The sequence below is a fragment of the Zosterops lateralis genome (genome assembly GCF_965231275.1).
Source record: "Zosterops lateralis genome assembly, chromosome: 19".
Lineage (NCBI taxonomy): Eukaryota > Metazoa > Chordata > Aves > Passeriformes > Zosteropidae > Zosterops > Zosterops lateralis.
In genome coordinates this window covers 347223-353222 of record NC_139779.1, presented here as the reverse complement: position 1 = coordinate 353222, position 6000 = coordinate 347223, and positions in this window count along the sequence as shown.

Here is a 6000-nt window from a genome sequence, read left to right as displayed (position 1 = left end):
TTCAGCCTGAAAGTCAGAAATGATAACGGCTGAACCCTAAGGAGAGAAGGATGAAAGGGCTTCACTCCTGGGCATGTGACACTGCTCCCCTTTGTGGTACCAGATGCAGGGAAAGAGAGGAGAGAAGAAAAGCAAAGCTGGAGCTGAAAGGCTCTCTTTTTTTTTTTTTTTTTTTTTTTTTTTTAAAGAAAGAACAAAATTAAAACGATCCTGAAAGAACAACTCTTCCTTTCAAAGACATTAGTTTGGGAAGCTGGCTGTAAAAGGGTACATTTTTGAAATGTGGCTGCAGTTACCAAGCAACCTGCTCTGCTGCCAGCAGCACGTCCAAATTTGGGGGAGGCAGAGCCCGTGGCTCAGCCCTCCCAGGACAGCGAGTGCAGCCGGACAGTCTGGACTGCTGCTGGCACACCCTGATGGGTGCAGCCAGGACCCTCCACCCAGAGTGGCCTCCAGAGCTACCTGGGCCTTTGGAAATACTGAGGATGGCAAAACAATTGAGACATTGCACTGACAGAGGATGGAGGAACAAGGAGATGAGGAAAATCTGAAATCAGCCCAGCAGCTGCAGCAGAAGAGCTCTGGGTTTATGTGGGCGCAGCTATAAGCAAAATTTGATGTGTGTTACTAAAACTAAAGCAAACAGCAAACAAAATTCTCAATTAACATTCACTGTTCTCATAAGCATTGGACACACTGCAGTGCTTTGCAGGATTTTCTGTAGCCCAGGGATCTAACAGTGGAAAAAAGAAAATACACCCTGGGACCCAACGTTTCCAGGCTGAAAACCCCACAACTCTGCCTTGGTCCAGAGCTTCACCAGAGCTTCCATTCCATTAACTCTGCACAAGGATATCATTACACTTTTTAATCGTGAGCTGTTTTGTTACCTCCATTGCTATTCTAAATGAGAATTAGGCACTTAATTAGGCTATGAGTCGAGCTGGCAAAAATCTAAGCTTATATCCAAGCTGTACAAAGAGCTGAGATGTTTTATTTTCTCCCATTTGGTGAAGAGAACTGGCCCCAAAACTTCATAACCTCACACTATCCCAAACGCCTCCTGGCAGCCTCTGTCCCCAAAATGTCCCGAGCTGCCTGGTGCTGAGGGCTGGGTTCAAACCTCCTGGCTCACAGATTTAACAGAAAGATTAAATGTTGTTTGAGATGCCTGAGGATGCCAACACTAAAGGTGAGATTTGGGCAGCACCTCCCAGCACCTCTTTCTACCCTTTTGAGCCACCAACACCTGAGCCAGCAGCAGCATCACCTGCACAGAGCAAACAGCACCGCCACTGGAGCATCTGCCTTTACTCCAACAGCCAAAGCAAACTCTGAGAGATCTCTTAGCAGTGTAAGATCCCCTCACTGAAGATCTGCACAATCTTCTGCAAATGTTCTGTGCCTGGCACTTGGTGTATTTATTGGGTGCTCTGAGATCATGCAAAGGTTTGCCAATGATCATATTAGACTTCACAGTATTCCCTACACTACCCCTAATATGGCATGTGTGTTATAAACACAGTCATTGTGTGAAGAGAGTGATGTTGTCACTAAACAGCTGTTTGGCTCAGTTCTTTTCATGAAATAACTGAAAACTGTAGGTAGGCATTACATGGGATGCCTAATCCTTGAGTATTTAGGATTATTAGGCGAAAAGGACAAGAAAACTATTTGCTGCAATACATTCCTTTATGAAACCACACAGTCTTTTAGGTATTTCCTCCTGAAACTGCAGTGGCAAAACCTGTCACTTTCCTGAACTGATCCTTACTGTTACAATTGGGACTATTTTCTGAAGTGACTGAAAGTTTGAGTCATTTAGCACCAGAACTGCTCCCACAACAGGATTCTAAAAGCAATGCCGCTCATTCCAAATTCCTTTGCTGTATTTTGTGCAACAACCCTGCAGAACCATCAAGCACAGAAAGTAAGTGCCCAGGATTTTACTGAGACACAGACAACCTCCAGGTGCCACTCCTCCCATCAGTGACCAATTTCATAACACCACCATAATGCACACAGGCTTTTTACCCCAAGTTTTACCCCTTTTCTCTTAGTGTTATTAGGTATCATTTTTCCATGTCTGCACCCTGGATTTACAGGACACCCTTTGGATTTACAGTCTGACCCACTTCCCTCTTAATTTAGTAGGAGCTGCAGTGGTCACTGACATGGTTCTTGTCAAGGCACAAGTTCTCTGCAGACAATGGGGTAACATGGGTGAGAAAACAGTGAGAGTAAATCACAAGAATAATTTCCTGTAGGTCTGACCCTGAAAACATTTGAGATAATCTCACACATCTCTTCATCGTCAATGCCACTCGTGCCATTCTCACAAAGTGCATCACATTTCCAACTTCTCCATCCCAGCAGTGGGTGCTCCCAGCAGTCCTCCCTTCCTGGGGCTGGGCTGGTGGCACAGGGGCTGCTGCTGGTGGTGCTGAAAGCAATAAAAAATTCACCCCACAGCTTCAGGTGGGCTCCTCTGCTCACCCCTCACAGCAATGGCTCTGCTCTGCCCTGCTCATGTCGGTGCTGGCGCCTGAAACACTCAACAGATATTTCTCTTCAAGGCGTTTAAACTGCAGCTGTGAACAAAGTACAAAAACCAAACACACCACCCCCTCTGCCATCAGGCTGGGTTAAACAGAGCTGAGCATCTCTCAGCTGTGAGGAGGAGTGTGCATCGCACAGCCAACCTCTCACAAAGCTCCTTGTGAGAGGCAGAAAAATTCCCCAGCGAGTGACATTAAAACTGTATTACTAACCAGAGTGAAATCGGGGAGTTGGAGATATCACAGCCAGGACAGGGAGCTGCCGGGGCTCACACCGTGTGTGACACAGCCTCAGCCAGCAGGGACACAGAGCACCTCCTACCCCACCACGAAATGCTCCATGGCAGTAATTTCAGGAGAGGGGGCTGCTGCACTACCCTTCCCTTATTTTCTTGCTGATTTCCCCTAAACGTGGCTGGTTTGAGTCTTGAGAAGTGGCTTGGCACTGCCCTTTGCAGCCATAACCCCTCAGCCAGGTAATCTTGGGGCAGCAGGACTCTTGCCCAGGGATGTGGTGGGTCTTGCAGTTCCCCATGTGGTATTTTGTACACAAAGTCCTGGAAACAAACTGGCCTTAGAGAGGGCTCAGTGCAGCGGGGTTTTGTTTTATAAACCCCGGCAGGTTGTCTGGGCTTCACCTGTGTTTTGAAATCGAGGCAGAACAGCTGCGAGACCCCCAAACAACAATGCTTGTTTTCATGTCAGATCTGTGCAAACAGCTCGTGTGTCAAAGTGACAGCATCTCCCCGGGATGCTCCTGGCACCGAGCAGGTCTCTCCAGTGCTCTGAGTGTGGTGCAGACCCCGCCAGCCGTCCCTGCTGCAGCAAAGGTGCTGATGGCTGTACCTGCCCACACACCTCCACTCCTCTGCTGCCCACACACACCCCGTGGGGTGTGTCAGCACAGTTTTATTTCACTGAGAATATTGACTGCATTTTCTGCCGCTGCTTCACCTGGGCACAGTCCTGCAATTCTATTATTGATTTAGGCCCCAGCCCAGCACATTTAAAAATGCCATTACGTTTAACATTTGATTAATTTAATTTCCATAAAACTAAATTAATTTTACAATTTTACAGCCTTAAAGCCGTACACCCACATGAAGGTTCGATGAGTTGCAATATAACAGATGCACAACTCCTTGGGGTTGAGAATAGACCTCTACCCATCAGCATTTTAAAATTTGTATGTTACACTGCTAAGCCTCAGGTTTTTTTGTTAATCAGAATTCACCAAATGACTCTAGGGCTGCATCAGGTCCCAGAGAATATTTGTTATGAGCAAAAGCTCATATTTGTTATGAGCAATTTCAGTTGTTCATGTTGAGCTGAACAACCAGGTTCCTCTTGTCCAATGTCCTGTGGAGATGGGAAAGCCAAGTGTCATTTAAGTGGTGTCAGCATCCCCCTGTGGGTTCAGACCCCACTCACGGGGTCACTGCATGGAGGGATGACACACCTGTGTCCACGGGACTGGTCAGAGCTTGAGGCCCTGTGCAACATACAGAGAGGAAATAGGACCAGTCCCCACTGGAGTCCCAATTCCCTCTTTCCTCCCACATCCAAGAACCCCCGAGTGCTGTTTCCTCACAGCCAGGCAGGTGTGGGGTCTGATGTTTCTGATCCACACTCTGGCACAGAGAGGAGCCAAAGGTGGGTCCCATAACCACATTCTGTCTCGACTCCCAGAGATGGATCTCCACAGATTTTATTAAATATGTGTGGACCACAGGGTATCTCAAAACCCTGGGCAGGGGTGCAGCCAGCCCCCATTTAAACGCAGATGCTTTAGGAATAATTATCAATTGCTCCATCTCCCTGTGAAGCAGCAGAATGGAGCTGGAACAGGCAGGGAAGGTGGCAGTGCAGGCAGTCCTGAGGACACCAGCAACTGCCTTTCAGCTCTCACATTTATAAATAATTTATTTCCAGCCACCTGTGCCCAGAATAACAATTTTTTGCCTGAAATCTCCAAGCTGGTGCCGGGAGACCCTCAGGGACTCGCTTTCCGGGACCCTCTCGAGCCGTTGGGAAGGGGCGCGGGTCTCCAGAGGGGCAGCTCCGAGGGGATGTGCCCCTAGCGGGAAGAGGCACCAGGAGCAAACACGGAGCATCCGTTCAGCTGATCGCACCGGGGCTCTCTCTGCCGCCGCCGCCGCCGGGCTCTGCCGGTGCGGGCACCGAGCCTTTGGACACACACCCGGCACGGGAATGGCTGGCTCTGGAAACGTCGGCGGCTGCAGGAGGCTGCAGAGCTCTGCTGCCAGGCAGCCTTAGAGGAGAGGCTGTTTCCCTTCCCCGGGCACCGGAGCGTTATGAAACGCGAGCGCGCCGGCTGCGCTTGACGATTTCGGCGGCGCAGCGCTTTCCATCCTTCCATCCTTCCATCCTTCCACCCTGCTGCTTCCATCCCGCCTGCTCCATCCCGCCTGTTGGCGCAGGAGGCCATGGAGCGGCTCCCTCCCGCCGGCCCCCGCAGGGCGCAGGACCCCGGAGCCCCGGCCCGCTGAGCCGCAGGGACCCCGGAGAGCTGCAGGGACCCCGGAGAACCGCAGGGACCCCAACGAGCAGCAGGGATCTTGGAGAGCTGCAGGGATCCCAGTGATCAGCAAAGATCCTGGAGAGCCGCAGGGACCCCGGAGAACTGCAGGGACCACCGTGAACAGCAGGGATCCCGGAGAGCATCAGGGACCCTGAAGAGCCGCAGGGACCTCGGAGAGCCGCGGGGACCCCAGTGAGCAGCAGGGACTCCGGAGAGCCCCAGGGACCCCCGAGGGACAGGGGCCGGGTGAGCCCCAGGGACCCCCGAGGGACAGGGGCCGGGTGAGGGGGCGCGGGGCGCGGAGCGGGGCCGGGCGGTCGGGAGGGAGCGCAGCCGCAGCCGCAGCCCCGGGCACGCACCGGGCGCTCCCCGCAGGATTCCGGCTCTGCCCGCTGGAACCGGGAGGGATTAGCGGGGAAGGGCAGAGGGAGCAGGATTTATCCGCTTTCCAGACATGCACCACGGCCTTTTTCACTGGATTGTGCAGGGCTTTGCCTGGTGCAGCAGGGGCTCCTCAGGCACAAAGGAGAGGTGAGGTTTTCCCTCTTTATCTCAGACCGTTCAGTGTCTCTCTCTGCCGTGTCCAGCCGGCCTGGGCACCGGCAATAACCGGATAACTTTTTGCAGAGGCTGAGGCATCAGCACCCAGCGTAGTCTCAATGCCCGTTTGTTTTACTAAATTAATCCAAGCAGAGGGGCTCAGGCGTTATTTACAGAGACCGCAGGTCGCTCTCGAGATGCCCTTCCCGAGCAGCCACAGAAATTACACTTGAAAAGTCAGCAATGGATGCTGCAAGTGTGTTTGTGTCACAGCCTGGCCAGGCGGGCTGGAAAGCTCGGCTTCTCCCATCGGTTACTGGAGCATCCCTGTGCTGATAGAGACTCTATACAACAAACAGA